General features: G+C 47.6%; 1 protein-coding gene across 1 annotated transcript in view; it reads right to left on the bottom strand.

The window, feature by feature from the left end:
* ROS1 (ROS proto-oncogene 1, receptor tyrosine kinase) overlaps positions 1-23752 on the bottom strand; it is a 480047-nt gene that overhangs the window by 22742 nt on the left and 433553 nt on the right. The gene's annotated exons all lie outside the window — the stretch shown is intronic.

Raw genomic sequence — 23752 nt, 5'->3', positions numbered from 1 at the left:
TTCCCAGCCTAAAAATACCAGTCCGCAACTGCCCCAGAATTGGCATACCACATTATATGTGACAATTCTGGTGGGTTGCCGGTCCCTTCCTGATTGCCACCACACCAGTGCGTCAGGAAGGGACAGGCAATACACCAGAATTGGGTAATATTTTGGGGGGTTGTCAGCTGTGAGGTATCAAAGGGGTTTGTAATGGAGAGGCGTCAATCTGACATCCACATTACTAACACAGTAAGTAACAAGAAAAAAAAACAACCACACAAATAGTTTATTTAAATAAATACTCCGCCACACTATCTATCCCCATTCACCAATGTATTATCAAAAATGTTGCCATGAAGCTCCTCTGTCGTAGTCTACAATTGACAAATGCAGCTACGGTGACTGTGAGTAGCAGTAAAGTAAAGAAATTTAGCAATCACGGTTACTCTCCAGGGTAGTCATTTTGTTATACAGTATCAGATGCAGTGCTTCCTTAGCCCAATGCTAACCACACAATTATCTGCAATTTTGTACATATTTTTCAGCAAATCTCATGATCACTTAATGAAATGTTGGCACGGTAGTTTCTTGACTTCTTTGCTAATGTTTTTTGGCCTCCAGTCTTTTAGAAAGCCACTTCATAAATGCAGATCTCAAGATCATATTAGTCTTTTAAATGTCCTTGACATCTGCTGTGTGAAGTTCTGGTTGATGAACCACTTAAAGCTTAACTGTTTTAAAGCATGTAGTAAATAAGTCTCCCACTATTTCTAACATGCTCTGGAAGGGACTGCATAATAATAAGAGTTACTAATTAAATCTTTATATTTATGTCCCAGACAACTGCCAGCCAACCTGCCTATGTTTAGATTTCTGTCCTGTATAATGTTTGCTGGTGATGTTTGCCTAAATGAAGTGGAATGAAGTCATGCTGATATTTTTATTCTGTGTGTGTCTCTGCTTCTATTCCTGTTAGCTGACTGATTGTGCTTTGGTCTAACTGAGACCCTAAGGTGTGCTTCCGGCTAAAGACAGAAAAATCTGGGCCAGCTTAAAGAATTGCTCTTTTAACTTTTCTTTCCATATCCAGCGCCACTCCAGTCCTATTCTAAGTGACGTCTCTACTCTTCAGACTCTCCAGGTTACACTATGCTCTGTATGACCCAGAACTGTTTTTTTATAATATAAGCCTATAGAGTGTCAGATCGTGGCTCAATAGGCTCACTTTGTAATTGAGACATTTGACTCATGCATGGTGCATACAATTGGATAGTGTGAAGAGCAGTAAAGTCACTGAGAAGAGGAGTGGAACGGCGCTGGATCCCGGAAAAGACCATGGTAGGTGAGTATATTTACACAAAAACTACACTACATACGCATTTACAGTACAGACAAAAAGTTTGGACACACCTTCTCCTTCAAAGAGTTTTCTTTATTTTCATGACTCTGAAAATTGTAGATTCACATTGAAGGCATCAAAACTATGAATTAACACATGAGGAATGAAATAGTTAACAAAAAAGTGTGAAACAACTGATAATATGTCTTATATTCTAGTTTCTTCAAAGTAGCCACCTTTTGCTTTGATTACTGCACACTCTTGGCATTCTCTTGATGAGCTTCAAGAGGTAGTCACCGGAAATGGTCTTCCAACAGTCTTGAAGGAGTTCCCAGAGATGCTTAGCACTTGTTGGCCCTTTTGCCTTCACTCTGCGGTCCATCTCACCCCAAACCATCTCAATTGGGTTCAGGTCTGGTGATTGTGGAGGCCAGGTCATATGGCGTAGCACCCCATCACTCTCCTTCTTAGTCAAATAGCCCTTACACAGCCTGGAGGTATGTTTGGGGTCATTGTCCTGTTGAAAAATAAATGATGGTCCAAATAAACGCAAACCGTATAGAACAGCATGCCGCTGCAAGATGCTGTGTTAGCCATGCTGGTTCAGTATTTTGAATAAATCCCAAACAGTGTCACCAGCAAAGCACCCTCACACTATTACACCTCCTCCTCCATGCTTCACGGTGAGAACCAGGCATGTAGAATTCATCCGTTCACCTTTTCTGCGTCGCACAAAGACACGGTGCTGGATCCAAAGATCTCAAATTTGGACTCATCAGACCAAAGCACAGATTTCCACTGGTCTAATGTTCATTCCTTGTGTTCTTTAGCCCAAACAAGTCTCTTCTGCTTGTTGCCTGTCCTTAGCAGTGGTTTCCTAGCAGCTATTTTACCATGAAGGGCTGCTGCACAAAGTCTCCTCTTCTGTTCTAGAGATGTGTCTGCTGCTAGAACTCTTTCTGGCATTGACCTGGTTGCTAATCTGAGCTGCTGTTAACCTGTGATTTCTGAGGCTGGTGACTCAGATAAACTTATCCTCTGCAGCAGAGGTAACTCTTGGTCTTCCTTTCCTGGGGTAGTCCTCATGTGAGCCAGTTTCTTTGTAGCGTTTGATGGTTTTTGCCACTGCACTTGGGGACAATTTCAAAGTTTTTCCAATTTTTTTTGGACTGACTGACCTTCATTTCTTAATCCCTTCACGACCACGGGCAGTAAAGTTACGTCCCATTTTAACGTGACTTAACGACCAGGGACGTAACTTTACTGCCAAAGTTCATTTGATTGCCGTGGCCATAGCAACAGCTTTCAAATAAAAAAATAATAAATAAAAAATAATAAATAATGCCAGAAGTAGTGTGATACTATGAGATCCTGCTATGAGTTGCTGTAGCAGCTACAGCAGATCATAGATGGATCTCAAACATGTCACCCCCAGCCCCTGCAGCACTGATTGGATCGTGCTATGACGCGCAATCGCTCCAATCAGTGTGCAGTGGGGCGGTCTGATCTGCAGGTGGCCATCCTCCCCAGGCCTGTGTTGGTCTGGGAAGCCCTCCCCCAACATGTCTGCAGCGTGCACTGGCTGGTACTTGTGGTACCACGCCACCACCGCAGATGTCACCGCTTCTGCTTCTGCTCCACATGAGTATTCCGCTCCCCTTGCAGCCCGTGCGCGTTCCCGCGATGGCCCCTGCGCGCTCCCGTTATGGCTCCTGCGTGCTCCCGTTATGGCCCCTGCCCGTGCCCCCTGCAATCTGCCCCCCCACGCCCCGATCTGCCCCCCGACATCCCGATCTGCTCCCCCTGCGATCTGCCTGCCTCCTCTGTCATCTCTATTCTGCTTCCTTCCTTCTTTGCTTCTCTGGTATCCACCTCTGCTCTCCCGCCCCCCTCTCTGCTCTCCCCCTCCCCGCTCCCCTCGACGTCCTCTTACATGCCTTCACCAGGTCATCCAAGGTCTTCACTGATCTGATCACATCTGCCTTCATCGCTGGGTCCTTCCTGGGTCTTCTGCTGACCTGTCCAACGTCCTGCCTGCTGTTCCTGTACAGGTGTCTATCTCGCTTGCCTTCTGTTCCTCTTGCAGTTCTTCTGGTAAGTGATCCTCCTGCTAATCCTCTGGGTACTGTGAGTATAACTTTTTTTTTCCTGTATCCTGTCCATTTTTACACCTCATCCGTCCATGCGGACCACCGAGTGGGAATCAGGGATGCAGATAACGTATCTGCATCCGTGGTCTGTTTTCGGCGGGACATTTTTTTTCTCTCGTATCCCCAACGAGTTTTGTATCGCATCTGTCCGTGCGTCCTGCCGAGCGCTGATCAGGGATGCAGATAACGGATCAGCATCCCTGCTCAATTTTTGTCGTGACTTTTTTTTTTTTCCGTATCCCCGACGCTTTCCATATCTCATCCGAACGTGCGTCCTGCAGCGGCCGATCAGTGCACCGCGTCTGTGCGTTTGAAAAGTCAAATGGCGTTCCTTCTTTTCTGAGCCCCGCCATGCGCCCAAACAATTTATTTCCACCACATATGAGGTATCTGCGTACTCAGGAAAAATTGCACAATACGTTTTATGGTGCATTTTTTCCTGATACCGTACAAACATTTTGTGGTAAAAAAAAAAAAAAATTCACGGTTCAATGTTATCAACTTCTGTGAAGCTCCTGGGGCTCACCAAACATCTAGATAAATTCCTTGAGGGGTCTAGTTTCCAAAATGGGGTCACTTGTGGGGGAGCTCCACTGTTTAGGCACCATAGGGTGTCTCCAAACGTGACATGGCATCCGCTAATGATTCCAACCAATTTTGCTGTCAAATGGTGCGCCTTCTCTTCTGAGCCCCGCCATGCGCCCAAACAATTACTTTCCACCACATGAGGCATCTCCATACTCAGGAGAAATTGCACAATACGTTTTATGGTACATTTTTTCCTGATACCCTTGTGAAAAAAAAGCTACCTGGTTCAAGTAACAGTTTTGTGGTGAAAAAAAAAAATTATATTCATGGCTTAACATTATCAACTTTTGTGGAGCCCCTTAGGGCTCGCTAAACATGTAGATAAATTCCTTGAGGGGTCTAGTTTCCAAAATGGGGTCACTTGTGGGGGAGCTCCATTGTTTAGGCACCTCAGGGGGTCTCCAAATGCAACATTACGTCAGCTAATGATTCCAACTAATTTTGCTGTCAAATGGTGCTCTTTCTCTTCTGAGCCCCGCCATGTGCCCAAACAATTACTTTCCACCACATATAAGGTATCGTCATACTCAGGAAAAAATGCACTATAAATTTCGCTGATGTAAAGTAGACATGTGGGAAATGTTATTTAGTAACTATTTTGTGTGACATATCTCTCAGATTTATGGGCATACATTTTCAAAGTTTTTACAAAATTTCCTAAATTTTCACAAATAAACGCAAAAAATATCGGTCTAAATTTACCACTGACATGAAGTACAATATGTCACGAAAAAACTATCTCAGAATCGCTAGGATCCGTTGAAGCGTTCCAGAGTTATAACCTGTCAATGTGACACTGGTCAGAATTACAAAAAATGGCCCGGTCATTAGGGTGTTTTAGTGGCCGGGGGTGAAGGGGTTAAAGTAATGATGGCCACTCGTTCTTTTCTTTACTTAGAATTTGTATTATGGCAAGAAAAAAAACAGCTAACAGTCTATTCAGTAGGACTATCAGCTGTGTATCCACCAGACTTCTGCACAACACAACTGATGGTCCCAACCCCATTTATATGGCAAGAAATCCCATTTATTAAACCTGACAGGGCACACCTATGAAGTGAAAACCATTTCCGGTGGCTACCTCATGAAGCTCATCAAAAGAATGCCAAGAGTGTGCAAAGCAGTAATCAAAGCAAAAGGTGACTACTTTGAAGAACCTAGAATATAAGACATAATTTCAGTTGTTTCACAATTTTTTAAGTATTTCATTCCACATGTGTTCATTCATAATTTTGATGCCTTCAATATGAATCTACAATTTTCAGAGTCATGAAAATTAAGAAAACTCTTTAAATGAGAAGGTGTGTCCAAACTTTGGTCTGTACTGTAAATATTGAGTGAAAAAAAGTTCCTGGGTAGGCTTCTTTAACCCCTTACCAGATTGTGATGTATTTGTACCGCCCCATGCTCAGTGGCAGCCGAGACGCTCGGGTCCAGACCTTCAGTGGGTGGCTCGAGGGTCTCCGGACCCGGGGGTCCACGGTCACTCTGATCTAAAAGGGATTGGCGGTTTGGGGGCATAGGTGTACGGCCGGAGCCGTGTTTGAGTTTGCGACGCCACCCATGGGTTGTGGTGAAGGTGGACACCACCGCTGCAGTTATGGGGCACCTGGGGGAGATGTTGCGCAGCAAGATGTTAACCCCTCTGTGGGTAGGGATGGTGGCCCCGGGACCCGTTGGGGGAGTAGTTGGGCAGTGCAGGGAGATGGGCGGCCGGAAGGCACTGGTGTACTCACGATTAGTAGCACACACAAGTCTCTGGTAAACCAAGGTGATGATGGTCGGTGCTCGCAGCCTGCCGCAGTCTGGCCCCCACCTGGTTGGTGGTCTCTGCCCTTCTCCTGCACCTGTTTGTGTGATGGTGGACTACCTGTGCCTGCAACGTCAGGAGTACGCTCCCTGGCTTGTGGATGTCGGAAGAGCCCTTTGCCCGCAAACGCTGGCCTGTGGGATCTCTCTACCGTGGCGGTGGCTTTCTATCCCCATTGTTGGGCTGATGTCTTCAGTCGGGACTTTGGGTGGGACAGGACCTATAGTCCTGGCCGCAATCAGTTAATTAGTGAACCAAAGAGAGAAAAGGACTCGGCGTGGAAAAGAAAAGAATCATAGCTAGTCAAAATCACAACCATAGATAATGCATGTAAAAATCATCTTTATTATAAGATCAGATAAAAATCAGGTTGGATTATCATTATATATAAATATAGTTCAGTACAAAAAATATATATGTATAAAGATCACAGAGTGAACGAGGACAGGGAAAAGCAGCACATTATCCCAAGCATGGAAAATAGGCTGGTCATTATATCCCTCATGGGATGCCAAAGTAACTCACATAACAGTTGGATCAATGTCCCATGGGGGAGGCAGAGTAGACTAGGCTAATTAGATAAATAAAGGGTGAAGTATGTCACATCCATGTAAATGGAGACTCCATATACCAAATCATATGTTTAAGGACTAAAACCGCCCCAAAAAAACACAAAGGTATCAACTGGAGTATATAGCAATTACATCCCACAAGCCTAGTCAGACTTACCCATATGTCAAATCACCCCAACCAGATCGCAGAGTTGTGTGCCCCTACGCGTCTCGCCTAAAGCTTCATAAAGGGGAAGTATAAAGAAAAAAGTGCCAGTAAGGAGTGTGTAGCCAGGTGAGGTTTATAAATCAAATCGCCAGAGCTGATAGGTGAATCAAGCTGTCAATCATGCCTAGATCACGGCATGCATGCTCATGTCACCGCCCCCTCCCGCATCACTTCCGGCTCACCAGCTAATAGGTGAGCCAGAGTGTCACTTGTGTCCAGATGACGGCGCGCGTGTTCAAGTCTCCGCCCCCGCCCGCATCACTTCCGGCTCTCCAGCGGTGACGTAAGTAGTCAGCGTTGCGGAGGCCATCGGGATCGGGCGCAGGGAGGGGAGAATGGAGGCGCGCGCACGGGACAACATTGCGTCACATAAATGAAAGGGGAGTGGGTAAACGCATACATCTTTGCGTAATCAACCCCTCCAGCAGTCATTTAGTGACAGCGGAGATAGAACCGGGGGTGAGCAGAGATGTATTACGATTCAGGGCAAAAAGTATGACAAGTCTCAGTGTGAAATTACAAAAGATGTAAATAAAGTCTAGTAAAAGAGACTTGTCAGGAAAAGTACAGATGATATTGAGGATAATAGGAAGTGACAGCATGCATATATCTGTGTGCATATATGTCAATATCAAAATCAAACGACGGGTTGTTACTATATCACCATTAATCCCCCCACGGTACAAATATACAATTCACACATGCATGCAAAAAATGTTCCATAGTCAAAACGGCCAATATTATCTCTCCTAGGTACATGAGGGTAGCCAGATGATCGCTCTGTGGAAACAGGCTTGATTTGAATCATAACTGGATTGATGTTACACCAAAAATGCCTCACTAGTGGCAAATGAAAAGGTTAATGGAACCTATGAATAATCCAAAAAGAAAAATCAATTAAAACAGTGCACACTACAACAAACAAGGAAAACATGAAGGGAAAGGGTCATTAAAAGCACCATATACTAGGGAGAAAAAATCATCATTATCTGATTGTAAACGAAAAGACTAAGTCAGATGAAGTCATATTACATTTTTCCAAATAGAGAACACATAGAGATCGAGTGCGAGCGGCAGTGGGTCTCTATAAAAAAGGTGAGAAGCTAAGCTTCTCGTTCAATCCATGAGGGGAGACTGTATCTAATCTCACTATCCACTCGCACTCGCGTCTTGCCAGTGCCCTCTTATAATCACCACCTCGTATCCCTAGATGTACAACGTCGATCCCCATAAACCTCAACTCATCGGGATTACACTTATGATGGGTTTTAAAATGGCGAGGTATGGTCTTGAGGAGATGGATGTTTGTTTCCTCACGGGCCGCCACAATATCCCTGACGTGTTCTCTTATACGTCTACGAAACTCACGTGATGTGAGTCCAATGTAGACGAGGTGACACGTGCATCTGGCGTAGTAGATGACATTCGAGGTTCGGCAAGAAATATAGTGTCTTACCTCGAATGTCCTACTGCCGTTTGATGATGTAAAGGTGTTAGCTCGTGTCATGTTACGGCAGGCTAGGCAAGACCCACAAGGAAAAGAGCCCCAGCCCCAGGGCAAGTTAAAAAGAGGTTGGATTTTAGGTACATAGTGGCTCTGTACCAACTGGTCCTTTAGATTTTTCCCCCTTCTAGATGTCATTAGGGGTACGTTTGGGAGTTTGGGGCCCAGCACACTATCAGTTTTTAGAACGGCCCAGTGTTTATTTAGAATTTTTCTAATGTCATCCCACTGGTTATTAAAGGTGGTAATAAACCTTGACGGACCCTCCTCTTGTTCCCTCTTCTTGCCTCCAATGAGCAACTCAGGCCTCTTATCATTTTTGGCGCGATTGTACCCGTTTTTAATAGACCGGTGGGAATAACCCCACTCTCGGAATCTAGTCCTAAGATCCACAGCTTGATCTTCAAAGTACAGTTCTGTTGAACAGATCCTCCGGGCACAGAGATACTGTCCCACCGGTATTGCTCGTATCGTAGAGGCCTGGTGACAGGAGCTAGCGTGGAGGAGCGCATTGACTGAGGTCTCCTTCCTGAACATGTCCGCCTGTAATGAGCGATCTGAATGCACAACCAATTTCACGTCCAGGAAGTCCATCTCTGCCGGGTGACATTTATAGGTAAGCTTGATGCCATACTGATTCTTGTTGAGGGAACAGATGTAATGCTCCAACTCCAACGTGGTGCCCCTCCACAGAATCAGCACGTCATCAATATACCTTATCCATTGTTGTACGGGTGCGTCGGTCTGTGCGTCACCTCCAAACACCTCCCTCTCCCAGTACCCCAGGAAGAGGTTAGCGTAGGAGGGCGCACAGGCCGCCCCCATCGCGGTCCCCCGCTTCTGCAGGAAGAACTTATCCCTGAACGTGAATAGGTTGTGCGTAAGAATGAATTCCAACAGATCATGAATCAACTGGCACAGTTCCGCATCCAGACTACTCATGTTCAGGAAAAAGTTAACAGCCCTCAGTCCGTGCTGATGATCAATGCACGTATACAGTGACTCCACGTCGATGGTTGTGAGGAGGCTCCCATCGTCCACAAAGAGACCATCCACCCGCCGTAGTACGTCAAGAGTGTCCCGGGCATAGGAGGGCAGCGTTTCCACCAGTGGATGTAAATAGTGTTCTAAGAAGCATTACATCTGTTCCCTCAACAAGAATCAGTATGGCATCAAGCTTACCTATAAATGTCACCCGGCAGAGATGGACTTCCTGGACATGAAATTGGTTGTGCATTCAGATCGCTCATTACAGGCGGACATGTTCAGGAAGGAGTTGCTCATTGGAGGCAAGAAGAGGGAACAAGAGGAGGGTCCGTTAAGGTTTATTACCACCTTTAATAACCAGTGGGATGACATTAGAAAAATTCTAAATAAACACTGGGCCGTTCTAAAAACTGATAGTGTGCTGGGCCCCAAACTCCCAAACGTACCCCTAATGACATCTAGAAGGGGGAAAAATCTAAAGGACCAGTTGGTACAGAGCCACTATGTACCTAAAATCCAACCTCTTTTTAACTTGCCCAGGACTAACTGGGGCTCTTTTCCTTGTGGGTCTTGTCTAGCCTGCCGTAACATGACACGAGCTAACACCTTTACATTATCAAACGGCAGTAGGACATTCGAGGTAAGACACTATATTTCTTGCCGAACCTCGAATGTCATCTACTACGCCAGATGCACGTGTCACCTCTAGTGATGAGCGAGCATGCTTGTAACTACTCGGTACTCGCACGAGTATCGCTGTACTCGGGCTGCTCGGCGGGGACCGAGTAATCTCGCGATACTCGTGCTGTACTCGTGGTCTTCATTTCTGCATGTTGGCGCTCTTTTGAGAGCCAGCCCTCATGCAGGGATTGGCTGGCAGACCACTGCAATGCCACAGCCCTGTTAGTTGTGGAATTGCAGTGATTGGCCGGCCTGCACAGCGTGACCGAGCCTTTATATCGGCCGGCGCGCTGTGCTCTGCTCACAGCTATCCAGACTGTCAGTGCAGGGAGAGTGTCGCTGATTCAGGGAAAGCTTTGCGGCCCTTTATAGCTTTTTCAGTTGCAGGGCTGAAAACAGTGTGACCAAAAGTCCTTCTCAGGACTATTCTAGTTGTATACAGGCAGGCAGGGTATAGCCAGGTCGGAGTACAGTAGCAGAGTCCTTCTCAGGACTATTGTTGCTATATACAGGCAGGGTATAGCCAGGTCTGAATACAGGCTAGTGACCAAAAGAGTCCTTGTCAGGACTATTGTACCAGTATACAGGCAGGCAGGAAGGCAGGGTAGTGGTGACCGTATACCAGCCTTCATCATATCTGGGGCTGGTGTACACAGTGTAAAACAGTCCAGATAGTGTCTGACTTGTCTGTAATTGTCGCTCCCCAAAAAAACCTGTTAGGTTCTTATTGCGTCCGTGCTTGGTTTTTAAAACCGCACGTGTGTGCCTGTTGGTGGCAGCGTACAGGTGCACTTGTGTGCAATTTCCACAAACTTTGATATAACGCACAAGTAGTGAATATACACGTCAGCAGTGCACAGCATTGCAAAATGCGCAAGGGCATTGGCAAGGAACAAGGAAGTGGACGTGATGGTGGTGCAGGCAGAGGCCGAGGTCGTGGGCAAGCTCTAATTTCGCCACAACAAAGGGCCACATCTAGTCGCTCGCACGTCCTGTCCCAAATTCTTGGGGACCGCAGCAGTACACCGCTCTTGAACCAAGACCAGTGTCAACAGGTTGTTAGTTGGATAGCAGATAATGCTTCCAGTCAGATTTGCACCACCACAAACACTCTGTCTTCCACACGGTCAAGTGTCAGTAGCCGTGATACTGCACCGCACATTTCTGAACCTGATCCTCCTTCCTACCACCAGGCTGAGTACACGTCCTCCTCGGACATTAATGATCCCACACTTGGACACTCGGAAGAGCTGTTCACGTTTCCATTCACACATTCTGGCCTCTCGCCAGCTCATATTGAAGTGGGTCATGAGGAGATCGTCTGTACAGATGGCCAAATATTTGAGCAGCCACGTTCTCACGAAGTTGGCAACGTGTCTCAACAAGTGGTGGACGATGATGAGACACAATTGTCAGGAAGTCAGGAGGAGGAGCAGGGTGCGGAAGAGGAAGACGACGTGGTGGATGATCCAGTAACTGACCCAACCTAGCAGGAGGATATGCAGAGCGAGGACAGCAGTGCACAGGGGGAGGGAGGCGTAGCATCACAACAGGCAGTAAAAAGCAGGGTGGTGGCCCCAGGCAGAAGTCAGGCAACCGTTCCCCGGAACAACACAACGACACAAGGTGCCTGTACAAATGTTAGGTCTTCCCGAGTCTGGCAGTTTTTTAAGTTGGATCCAGATGATTCAAAAAAGGCCATTTGCAACACCTGCCGTGCCAGCATCAGCAGGGGTACCAAAACTAGCAGCCTGACCACCACCAGCATGATCAGGCACATGTCAGCCAAGCACCCGACTTTGTGGGAAGTACAACAGAGTCGAGGAGCAGTGCTTGCTGATGTCACTGCTACGTCTTCGCTGGTTGTGCATGCGAGCCAATCCCCTGTCCATGCTGCCTGCGAACAAGCCTCCTCCACTCCTGCACCTGCAGTTGCCTACGCAGAAAGAACACCATCATCAAGCACGTCCTTGTCCCAGCGCAGCGTTCAGTTAGCCATTCAGCAAACCTTTGAACGCAGGCGCAAATACACTGCCAACACCCCACATGCCACAGTTCTAAATGCTAACATTTCGCGACTGCTTGCGCTGGAAATGTTGCCTTTTAGGCTGGTGGAGACAGAAGCATTCCGTGACCTGATGGCGGCAGCTGTCCCACGTTACTCGGTCCCCAGCCACCACTATTTCTCCCGGTGTGCCGTCCCCGCGTTGCATAACCACGTGTCACAAAACATCACACGTGCCCTGAACAACGCTGTTTCACCCAAGGTCCACCTAACCACAGACACGTGGACAAGTGCTTGTGGGCAAGGCCGCTACATCTCGTTGACGGCACACTGGGTTAATATTGTGGAAGCTGGGACCCAGTCTGAGCGAGGGACGGAACACGTCCTTCCCACACCAAGGTTTGCAGGCCCTACCTCAGTCAGTGTTTCACCCACACTCTACAGCTCCGGAATGTCATGCTCTTCAGCCTCCTCCTCCTCCTGCGCATCCTCATCCACTGTACCCTCCACACCAGTCACAAGCTGGAAGCACTGCAGCACTGCCTCGGCGAAGCGGCAACAGGCTGTGCTGAAGCTAATCTGCATAGGTGACAAACCCCACAATGCAGAAGAGCTGTGGACAGCTCTGAAACAGCAGGCAGATCACTGGCTCACACCTCTGAACCTAAAGCCAGGAAAGGTCGTGTGTGACAATGGCCGGAACCTGGTGGCGGCTTTGAGGCGAGGCCAGCTGACACATGTTCCATGCGTGGCCCATGTGCTCAACCTCGTGGTTCAGCGGTTTCTAAAGTCATACCCAGAGCTGTCTGATCTGCTGGTAAAAGTTCGCCGCCTGTCTGCACATTTTCGAAAGTCACCTACTGCTTCAGCCGGCCTTGCCGGCTTAAGACGCCGTTTGCATCTTCCGGCACACAGACTGGTGTGTGATGTCCCCACGCGTTGGAATTCAACTCTGCACATGTTGGTCAGGATATGTGAGCAGAAGAGGGCAGTTGTTGAGTACCTGCATCACCTAAGCCGTCGGGAAATGGGTCAAACTCCACACATAACACCTGAGGAGTGGAGATGGATGTCAGACCTATGTACCATCCTCCAAAACTTTGAGGACTCCACCAAGATGGTGAGTGGTGATGACGCCATTATTAGCGTCACCATACCGCTAGTCTGCCTTCTAAAACGGTCTCTGCTGAAAAACAAACATGATGCATTGCAGGCGGAGCGCGATGAGTTGCAGCAAGAAACAGTAGTGGGTGTGGGTGATAACACACAGCCCAGCCTCGTCTCATCACAACGTGCAGTGGAGGACTATGACGAGGAGGAGGATGAAGACATGGAGCAACTCTCCGGCCAAATTGAGGATATGACATGCACACCAGTCATATCCTCGGTTCAGCGTGGCTGGCCAGAGGACAGGGTAGATGAGGAGGAGGAGGAGGAGGAGGAGGAGGACAGCATGCTCAGTCATCTTGTTGGTCAGGCTACTGAAGTCCTGGCTGTTAAGAGTCTGGCGCACATGGCTGACTTTATGGTAAGCTGCCTGTCTCGTGACCCTCGCATTAAGAACATCTTGGCCGACAATCATTACTGGTTGGTAACACTGTTAGACCCACGCTACAAGGAGAACTTTTTGTCTCTTATTCCCGTGGAGGAGAGGTCAACCAAAATGCAGCAGTTCCGGAAGGCCATACTCACGGAAGTAGGCAAAGCATTCCCCTCACAAAACGCTAGCGGCATAGGTCAGGAATCAGTGGACAACCGAGGTGTACAGCCGAGAGAGGCACAAGTCCAATCCGCCAGAGGTAGGGGAACAGTCTTTAAGATGTGGGACAGTTTTCTCAGCCCCTCACGTACCACAGCCCCTGAGGTGCGGGGTAGTGCCACAAGAAATCCTAAGTTTGCCCAGATGCTGAAGGAGTACCTTGCAGATCGAACAACTGTACTCCGACATTCCTCTGTGCCTTACAATTATTGGGTATCCAAGCTGGACACGTGGCATGAATTGGCTCTCTACGCCTTGGAAGTCCTGGCCTGCCCTGCTGCTAGCGTTTTGTCAGAGCGTGTTTTTAGTGCCGCAGGTGGAATCATTACAGATAAACGCACCCGCCTGTCAACTGAAAATGCTGACAGGCTGACTCTGATCAAGATGAACAAGGGTTGGATTGGGCCAGACTTCACCACACCACCAGCAAATGAGAGCGTAATTTAAAGTTTGCCATGTACCTCCACTCACCCATGGGTACACACTTCTGGACTTTGGATAATCGCTGGACTGCTCCTCCTTCTCCTCATGCGGCACCATGATGATGACCGTTACAAATTGCAATACTTAGGCCTTTGTTTCAGGTATACCCCCAGTGGTAAATTTTTTCGCCCATTCTTTGCAGAATGGACATTACAACGACAGGAGACCCGCTCCTTTGCAATGGGAACAATGTTTTGAGGCCCTCATGCACGTCTCTACCCAGGGACAACGTGGAGCCTCCCAATTTTTGGCTGCCCTGCCTAAGGGCTATACTATAATACACCCACTTCCTTAAAATGGACACTTAATGTTTTGAGGCCCTCATGCACGTCTCTACCCAGGGACAACGTGGAGCCTCCCAATTTTTGGCTGCCCTGCCTAAGGGCTATACTATAATACACCCACTTCCTTAAAATGGACACTTAATGTTTTGAGGCCCTCATGCACGTCTCTACCCAGGGACAACGTGGAGCCTCCCAATTTTTGGCTGCCCTGCCTAAGGGCTATACTATAATACACCCACTTCCTTAAAATGGACACTTAATGTTTTGAGGCCCTCATGCACGTCTCTACCCAGGGACAACGTGGAGCCTCCCAATTTTTGGCTGCCCTGCCTAAGGGCTATACTATAATACACCCACTTCCTTAAAATGGACACTTAATGTTTTGAGGCCCTCATGCACGCCTCTACCCAGGGACAACGTGGAGCCTCCCAATTTTTGGCTGCCCTGCCTAAGGGCTATACTATAATACACCCACTTCCTTAAAATGGACACTTAATGTTTTGAGGCCCTCATGCACGTCTCTACCCAGGGACAACGTGGAGCCTCCCAATTTTTGGCTGCCCTGCCTAAGGGCTATACTATAATACACCCACTTCCTTAAAATGGACACTTAATGTTTTGAGGCCCTCATGCACATCTCTACCCAGGGACAACGTGGAGCCTCCCAATTTTTGGCTGCCCTGGCAAAGGGCTATACTACAATAGACCCACTTCCTTCCAATGGGCACTTCAGGTTTACAGGCCATCATGCTCGTCTCTATCCAGGGACAACGTGGAGCCTCCCAATTTTTGGCTGCCCTGGCAAAGGGCTATACTAAAATAGACCCACTTCCTTACAATGGGCACTTCAGGTTTACAGGCCATCATGCACGTCTCTATCCAGGGACAACGTGGAGCCTCCCAATTTTTGGCTGCCCTGCCTAAGGGCTATACTACAATAGACCCACTTCCTTACAATAGGCACTTCAGGTTTACAGGCCCTCATGCACGTCTGTATGCAGGGGCATTGGTGAACCTCACAATTTTGGACTGCCCTGGCAAAGGAAAATACTACAAAGACTCACTTCCTCAAAATGGGCACATTAGACTCAAGAGGCCTTCATGTACGTCTCTTCTCAGGGACATCGGAGTGCCACACAATGTTTTCACGTAAAATCTTTCATGTATTAATCTCAAAAAGTAACATACACCAGCTCTATCTCACTATTGGGTATGTGCCCTTAACATTTCTGCCATGAAAAATCATTTTGGGGTCATTTTGGAAGGTTTTCTGGTGAGTCCGTAAAAATGGCGTGAAACGCGGACAAAATTGTTCACAGCTGTGACTTTTGAGTGATAAATGCTTCAAGGGGTCTTCCCCATGCTGTTGCCATGTCATTTGAGCACTCTTCTGAGACTTTTGTGACATTTTTAGGGTTTCTACATGCTGCCGGGGGGTCATTTCACAAAAATACTCGGGTCTCCCATAGGATAACATTGGGCTCGTTGCTCGGCCCGAGTACACGAGTATCTTGGGAGGCTCGGCCCGAGCTTCGAGCACCCGAGCTTTTTAGTACTCGCTCATCACTAGTCACCTCGTCTACATTGGACTCACATCACGTGAGTTTCGTAGACGTATAAGAGAACACGTCAGGGATATTGTGGCGGCCCGTGAGGAAACAAAAGCTTAGCTTCTCACCTTTTTTATAGAGACCCACTGCCGCTCGCACTCGATCTCTATGTGTTCTCTATTTGGAAAAATGTAATATGACTTCATCTGACTTAGTCTTTTCGTTTACAATCAGATAATGATGATTTTTTCTCCCTAGTATATGGTGCTTTTAATGACCCTTTCCCTTCATGTTTTCCTTGTTTGTTGTAGTGTGCACTGTTTTAATTGATTTTTCTTTTTGGATTATTCATAGGTTCCATTAACCTTTTCATTTGCCACTAGTGAGGCATTTTTGGTGTAACATCAATCCAGTTATGATTCAAATCAAGCCTGTTTCCACAGAACGATCATCTGGCTACCCTCATGTACCTAGGAGAGATAATATTGGCCGTTTTGACTATGGAACATTTTTTGCATGCATGTGTGAATTGTATATTTGTACCGTGGGGGGATTAATGGTGATATAGTAACAACCCGTCGCTTGATTTTGATATTGACATATATGCACACAGATATATGCATGCTGTCACTTCCTATTATCCTCAATATCATCTGTACTTTTCCTGACAAGTCTCTTTTACTAGACTTTATTTACATCTTTTGTAATTTCACACTGAGACTTGTCATACTTTTTGCCCTGAATCGTAATACATCTCTGCTCACCCCCGGTTCTATCTCCGCTGTCACTAAATGACTGCTGGAGGGGTTGATTACGCAAAGATGTATGCGTTTACCCACTCCCCTTTCATTTATGTGACGCAATGTTGTCCCGTGCGCGCGCCTCCATTCTCCCCTCCCTGCGCCCGATCCCGATGGCCTCCGCAACGCTGACTACTTACGTCACCGCTGGAGAGCCGGAAGTGATGCGGGCGGGGGCGGAGACTTGAACACGCGCGCCGTCATCTGGACACAAGTGACACTCTGACTCACCTATTAGCTGGTGAGCCGGAAGTGATGCGGGAGGGGGCGGTGACATGAGCATGCATGCCGTGATCTAGGCATGATTGACAGCTTGATTCACCTATCAGCTCTGGCGATTTGATTTATAAACCTCACCTGGCTACACACTCCTTACTGGCACTTTTTTCTTTATACTTCCCCCTTATGAAGCTTTAGGCGAGACGCGTTGGGGCACACAACTCTGCGATCTGGTTGGGGTGATTTGACATATGGGTAAGTCTGACTAGGCTTGTGGGATGTAATTGCTATATACTCCAGTTGATACCTTTGTGTTTTTTTGGGGCGGTTTTAGTCCTTAAACATATGATTTGGTATATGGAGTCTCCATTTACATGGATGTGACATACTTCACCCTTTATTTATCTAATTAGCCTAGTCTACTCTGCCTCCCCCATGGGACATTGATCCAACTGTTATGTGAGTTACTTTGGCATCCCATGAGGGATATAATGACCAGCCTATTTTCCATGCTTGGGATAATGTGCTGCTTTTCCCTGTCCTCGTTCACTCTGTGATCTTTATACATATATATTTTTTGTACTGAACTATATTTATATATAATGATAATCCAATCTGATTTTTATCTGATCTTATAATAAAGATGATTTTTACATGCATTATCTATGGTTGTGATTTTGACTAGCTATGATTCTTTTCTTTTGCACGCCGAGTCCTTTTCTCTCTTTGGTTCATTAGTCTGTATTTTAAGGACGTGCTTGTGCGGTCATAAGATTGACGCATATATGATTCCACAATTGCGGATATGTTTATTTAAATCAGTTAATTAGCTAGCTCCCAGTAGCTTCTGGACCTAGCTTCAGGGTCTGAGTACCCCCCTTTGTGCTCCGGTTTCCGAGTCGGTTCCCCGGGCCGGTACCGGCGGGCCACTACCCTGTCCCGGTCCCCCACAGTTCCACTGAGCCGACTTCCCGGCTCCTGCAGGCAGAGGCCTCCATATGCCTCCTAACCAAAGGTGCCCGAGCTCCTACCCTGGCACCTGTCAGTCTACTACAGGCCTGTCACACAGGCCTGACCTCCTCCACTAACAGACTCCAACTAGAAACTGACTACTTTTCCTGCCTCAGGCTCTCTGAACTCCTCGGTGGGTGTGGCCAACCACCTGGCTACGTCCCCTGGTGTGTCCATCAAGCACTGAGGGGGGTGACTAGGGTTTTAACTGTTTGGCTGCTGTCACCTTGTTAGGGGACTGGTGTAGTGCGGGGCCCTATCTGTGACTACCTGGCCCGGCCAGGGCGTCACATATTGGTACATCATACGCCAGCTAATTACTGTATTATTCAGCGATCTTCTGCCTCTAATACTCTAACAGCCAAAGGACAGATGCATTCAATGCGTCGGCAGGGGGTATCCTTCTATGCGCACCATTAGTGCACCAGTGACGACATTGCGAGATGCCGAAGAGTTGCCATAATGGAAGAGGGTTTGCTGAAGACCCACATGCCTGTCATGATATTACTCCTGTGAATGCCAACCTCAAGAGAAGCATAGAAATTAGAGTAGGACCCAGATGAGAGTTACACCTTGATGTGGTTCTGGGCACAAGTAAATTTGCCAACCTTTATTTGCTAAGTAACTCATATTTTTCAAAAAAATGTTTTCTTAGCAGTAATGCATATTCATATTCCAATGTTTACCATCTATATTCTTGTTTTTTCTCCTTCCCTTTCCATGAGTGCAACTGCTATTTTGGATATGCAACCCCTGGCAAAAATTATGGAATCACCTGGCCCTGAGGATGTTCATTCAGTTGTTTACTTTTGTTTAAAAAAAAGCAGATCACAGACATGGCAACAAACTAAAGTCATTTCAAATGGCAACTTTCTGGCTTTAACCCCTTCAGCCCCAAGCCTATTTTGACCCTAAAGACCAGGCCATTTTTTGCAATTCTGACCAGTGTCACTTTATGAGGTTATAACTCTGGAACGCTTCAGCGGATCCCGGTGATTCTGAGATTGTTTTTCGTGACATATTGGGCTTCATGTTAGTGGTAAATTTAGGCCGATATTTTTTTCGTTTCTTTTGTGAAAAAAACGGAAATTTCGCGAAAATTTTTAAAATTTTGTAATTTTCAAACTTTGAATTTTTATGCTCTAAAACCAAAAAGACATATGACACAAAATAATTAATAAATAACATTTCCCACATGTCTACTTTACATCAGAACAATTTTGGGGGAAAAAAAATTTAAGAAAGTTATAGGGGTTCAAAGTTTATGAGCAATTTCTCATTTTTACAACAAAATTTACAAAGCCACTTTTTTTAGGGACCACATCACATTTGAAGCGATTTTGAAAGGTCTACATGACACAAAACACCCAAAAGTGACACCATTCCAAAAACGGCACCCCTCAGGCTACTCAAAACCACATTCAAGAAGGTTATTAACCCTTCAGGTGCTTCACAGTAACTAAAGCAATGTGGAAGGAAAAAATGAACATTTTACTTTTTGCAACAAAAATGTTAATTTAGCCTCATATATTGCATATTCACAAGGGTAGCAGGATTAAATGAACCCCCAATATTTGTTGGGCAATTTCTACTGAGCACGCAGATACCTCATATGTGGCGAAAAACCACTGTTTGGGCGCACGGCAAGACTCTGAAGGGAAGGAGCGCCATTTGACTTTTTTGAACAGAAAATTAGCTGGAATTGTTAGCCGCACCATGTTGCGTTTGGAGAGCCCCTGAGGTGCCGAAACAGTGGAGCTCCCCCACATGTGACCCCATTTTGGAAACTAGACCCCTCATGGAATTTATCTAGATGTTTATTGAGCACTTTGAGCCTCTGGGGGCTTCACAAAAGTTAATAGAGTTGAGCCATGAAAATAAAATTATTTTTTTTTACCACAAAATTGTTACTTCAACCAGGTAGCTTTTTTTTTCATAAAATGTATTGTGCAATTTCTCCTGAGTACACAGACACCTCATATGTGGTGGAAATAAAATGTTTGGTCGCAGCAGGGCTCGGAAGGCAAGGAGCGTCATTTGATGTTTCAAACGCAAAATTGTCTGGGATAATTAGCGTATTCCATGTTGCGTTTGGAGACCCCCTGAGGTGCCGAAACAGTGGAGCTCCCCCACATGTGACCCCATTTTGGAAACTAGACTCCCATGGCATAGTAAAAAAAAACAGCGGCAGATGGGGGGGGGCGGCAGATGGGGCGACGGTAGATGGGGGGGCAGCGGCATATAAAGGGAGCATCTGTGATTGTGAGACGGCGGCTGGGATAGGGTGGGGGCGGATGGGAGAGGGCGCAGTGGATGCAGGAGTGGCAGAGGATGGGGGAGGTGGGGTTGGGGGGATGGGGGGAGGGGGGGATGGGTGGGAAGGGGAGTGGGAGGTGAGATTGGGGATAGTTACTCTACAGGATGGATCTAGGCAGCTGGATCACAGGAGATGAAGGAGGCAGCAGATCGGGGAGGGTGAGAGGTGGGGGAGGGAGCGCAGCGCAGATCACGGAGGAGACAGGTGAGCAGAGCACAGATCACGGGGGTGAGAGGTGAGGGAGAGCGGACAGCAGATCACGGGGGTGACAGGTGAGGGAGCACAGATCACGGGGGTGACAGGGGAGGGAGCGCACATCACGGGGGTGACAGGTGAGGGAGCACAGATCACGGGGTGACAGGTGAGGGAGCGCACATCACGGGGGTGACAGGGGAGGGAGCGCACATCACGGGGGTGACAGGTGAGGGAGCGCACATCACGGCGGTGACAGGTGAGGGAGCGCACATCACGGCGGTGACAGGTGAGGGAGCGCACATCACAGCGGTGACAGGTGAGGGAGCGCACATCACGGGGGTGACAGGGGAGGGAGCGCACATCATGGGGGTGACAGGGGAGGGATCGCACATCACGGGGGTGACAGGGGAGGGGGCGAGTAGCCGATCACGGGGGTGAGAGGTCGGGGGGAGTGGGCAGCACATAATGGAGGAGAGGGGGCGCACAGCATATAACGGAGGGGAGGGGACGGGCAGCACATAACGGAGAGGGGGCGCACAGCACATAACGGAGGAGAGGGGGCAGTGCCGGGCAGCACATAACGGAGAGGGGGCGGGGCCGGGCAGCACATAACGGAGAGGGGGCGGGGCCGGGCAGCACATAACGGAGAGGGGGCGGGGCCGGGCAGCACATAATGGAGGAGGAAGCGGGCAGCCGATCTCGAGTGGAGGGGGCTGGCAGCACATCACGGAGGTAAGGGGACGAGCAGCCGATAACGAGGGAAAGGGGCGGGGCAGCAGATCGGGGCAGACCGGTGGCACTGTGGCAGATGGAGGGCGGCGGCGGCGGATCGGGAGGTGTGGGGGTGAGGGTGCGGGCAGCAGATCGGGTGGCAGATCGCGGAGGGCAGCGGCGGATCGGGAGGTGTGGGGGTGCGGGCAGCAGATCGGGTGGCAGATCGCGGAGGGCAGCAGCGGATCGGGAGGTGTGGGGGTGGGGGTGCGGGCAGCAGATCAAGTGGCAGATCGCGGAGGGCAGCGGCGGATCGGGAGGTGTGGGGGTGGGGGTGCGGGCAGCAGATCGGGTGGCAGATCGCGGAGGGCAGCGGCGGATCAGGAGGTGTGGGGGTGAGGGTGCGGGCAGCAGATACGAGGGGTGGGGGTGCGGGTGGCAGATCGCGGAGGGCAGCGGCGGCGGCGGATCGGGAGGCCGGTTTCATACAGTGCAATGGCAGCGCGGCAACTTCCGGGTCCCATGCTCCGGTCACATAACAGCATGGGACCGGATCTTGTCGCCCTGCCATTGCACTGTGTACACTCACTGTGCTGGCGTGCTGCAGGGAACGGGAAGTGAAGCTGATGGGGCGGTCACCGGCAACAGGTCCACTGTGATTGGAGACAGCGGTCACAAGGTCGATCTCTCCAATCAGAGCTACTGGAGCTGGGGGAGGGTGATCCAGTGAGGTCACCCAGCTCCAGCCAATGGCCAGTGCTATAGCTGCACTGGCCAGGGCTGGATTTCAATGTTTCAGTCACTTTAAGTGGCTGGAACATTACAGTGGCTGTGATTGGTTGAGCGGCGTTCGTCAGCCAATCACAGCCTCCGTAGGTCCGGGGACGAGGCACCACCCCTCCTGAGGTAAGGTACAGGTCCCCTCCTCCCCGAATCTGCGGTTTATGCTAACTTTTCGCAGTCACCGGAGGCTCCGGTGCCGCGATTATGCCATGACAGAAAGATCCGTCCTTGGTCGTTAAGGCCCAGGGCACCATGACGGATCTTTCCGTCCATGGTCATGAAGGGGTTAAGAAACACTAAAAAAAAATCATGAAAACATAATGTGCTAGCCAGTAATGGTTAATTTTCAAGACCAAACAGGGGGGAAAATTATGGAATCCCTCAATTATGAGGAAAAAAATTACGGAATCACCCTGCAAATTTTCATTCCCAAAACTAACATCTACATCAAATAAGATCTGCTCGTTAGTCTGCATCTAAAAGGAGTGATCACACCTTGGAGAACTGTTGCACCAAGTGGACTGACATGAATCATGGCTCCAACACAAGAGATGTCAATTGAAACAAAGGAGAGGATTATCAAACTCTTAAAAGAGGGTAAATCATCACGCAATGTTGCAAAAGATGTTGGTTCTTCACAGTCAGCTGTGTCTAAAGTCTGGACCAAACACAAACAACATGGGAAGGTTGCTAAAGGCAAACATACTAGTAGACCAAGGAAGACATCAAAGCATCAAGACAGGAAACGTAAAGCAATATGTCTCCACAACAGGAAATGTACAACAAAACAAATGAGAAAGGAATGGGAGGAAATTGAAGTCAATGTCTGTGATCGATCTGTAAGAAACTGCCTAAAGGAAATGGAATTTACATACGGAAAAGCTAAACAATAAAAAAATGACTGCCTGAAGAGAACATGTAAATTTCCACAGTCATTGATGATATGGGGCTGCATGTCAAGTAAAGGCACTGGGGAGATGGCTGTCATTACATCTTCAATAAATGCCCAAGTTTACATTGCAATTTTGGACACTTTTCATATTTCATCAATTGAAAGGATGTTTGGGGATGATGAAAGATCAAGATGGTAATGATGATAATGCATCCTGTCATAGAGCAAATACTGTGAAAACATTCCTTGAAAGAAGACACATAAGGTCAATGACATGGCCTGCAAATAGTCTGGATCTCAATCCAATTGAAAATCTTTGGTGTAAGTTGAAGAAAATGGTCCAAGACAAGGCTCCAACCTGCAAAGCTGATCTGGCAACAGCAATCAGAGAAAGTTGGAGCCAAATTGATGAAGAGTACTGTTTGTCACTCATTGACTCAATGCCTAAGAGACTGCAAGATGTTATAAAAGCCAGAGGTGGTGCAACAAAATACTAGTGATGTATTGGAGTATTCTTTCGTTTGTTTGCTTTTCATGATTCCATAATTTTTTCCTCATAATTGAGTGATTCCATATTTTTTCCCCGTTTGATCTTGAAAAGTAACAGTTACTGACTAGCACATTATGTTTTCATGATTTTTTTTTAGTGTTTCTTAAAGCCAGAAAGTTGACATTTGAAATTACTTTAGTTTTGTGCCATGTCTGTCATCTGCTTTTTTTTTTAGTAAACACCTGAATGAACATCCTCAGACCCAGGTGATCCTATAATGTTTGCTAGGGGTTGTAGTAATGCCTGATAGACGGGGGTGACGGATGTCGCACACCCGCTGACCAGATATTGATTTTCTACCCTAAGGATAGACCATCAATAAAAAAGTAGTGTTCAACCTCTATAACTATTTGGAACATCATATGGGTAGTG

Source organism: Anomaloglossus baeobatrachus, chromosome 3 (assembly GCF_048569485.1).
Source record: "Anomaloglossus baeobatrachus isolate aAnoBae1 chromosome 3, aAnoBae1.hap1, whole genome shotgun sequence".
NCBI lineage: Eukaryota > Metazoa > Chordata > Amphibia > Anura > Aromobatidae > Anomaloglossus > Anomaloglossus baeobatrachus.
The sequence above is the reverse complement of the archived record's forward strand: the minus strand, read 5'-3'. Positions and strand labels throughout refer to the sequence as shown.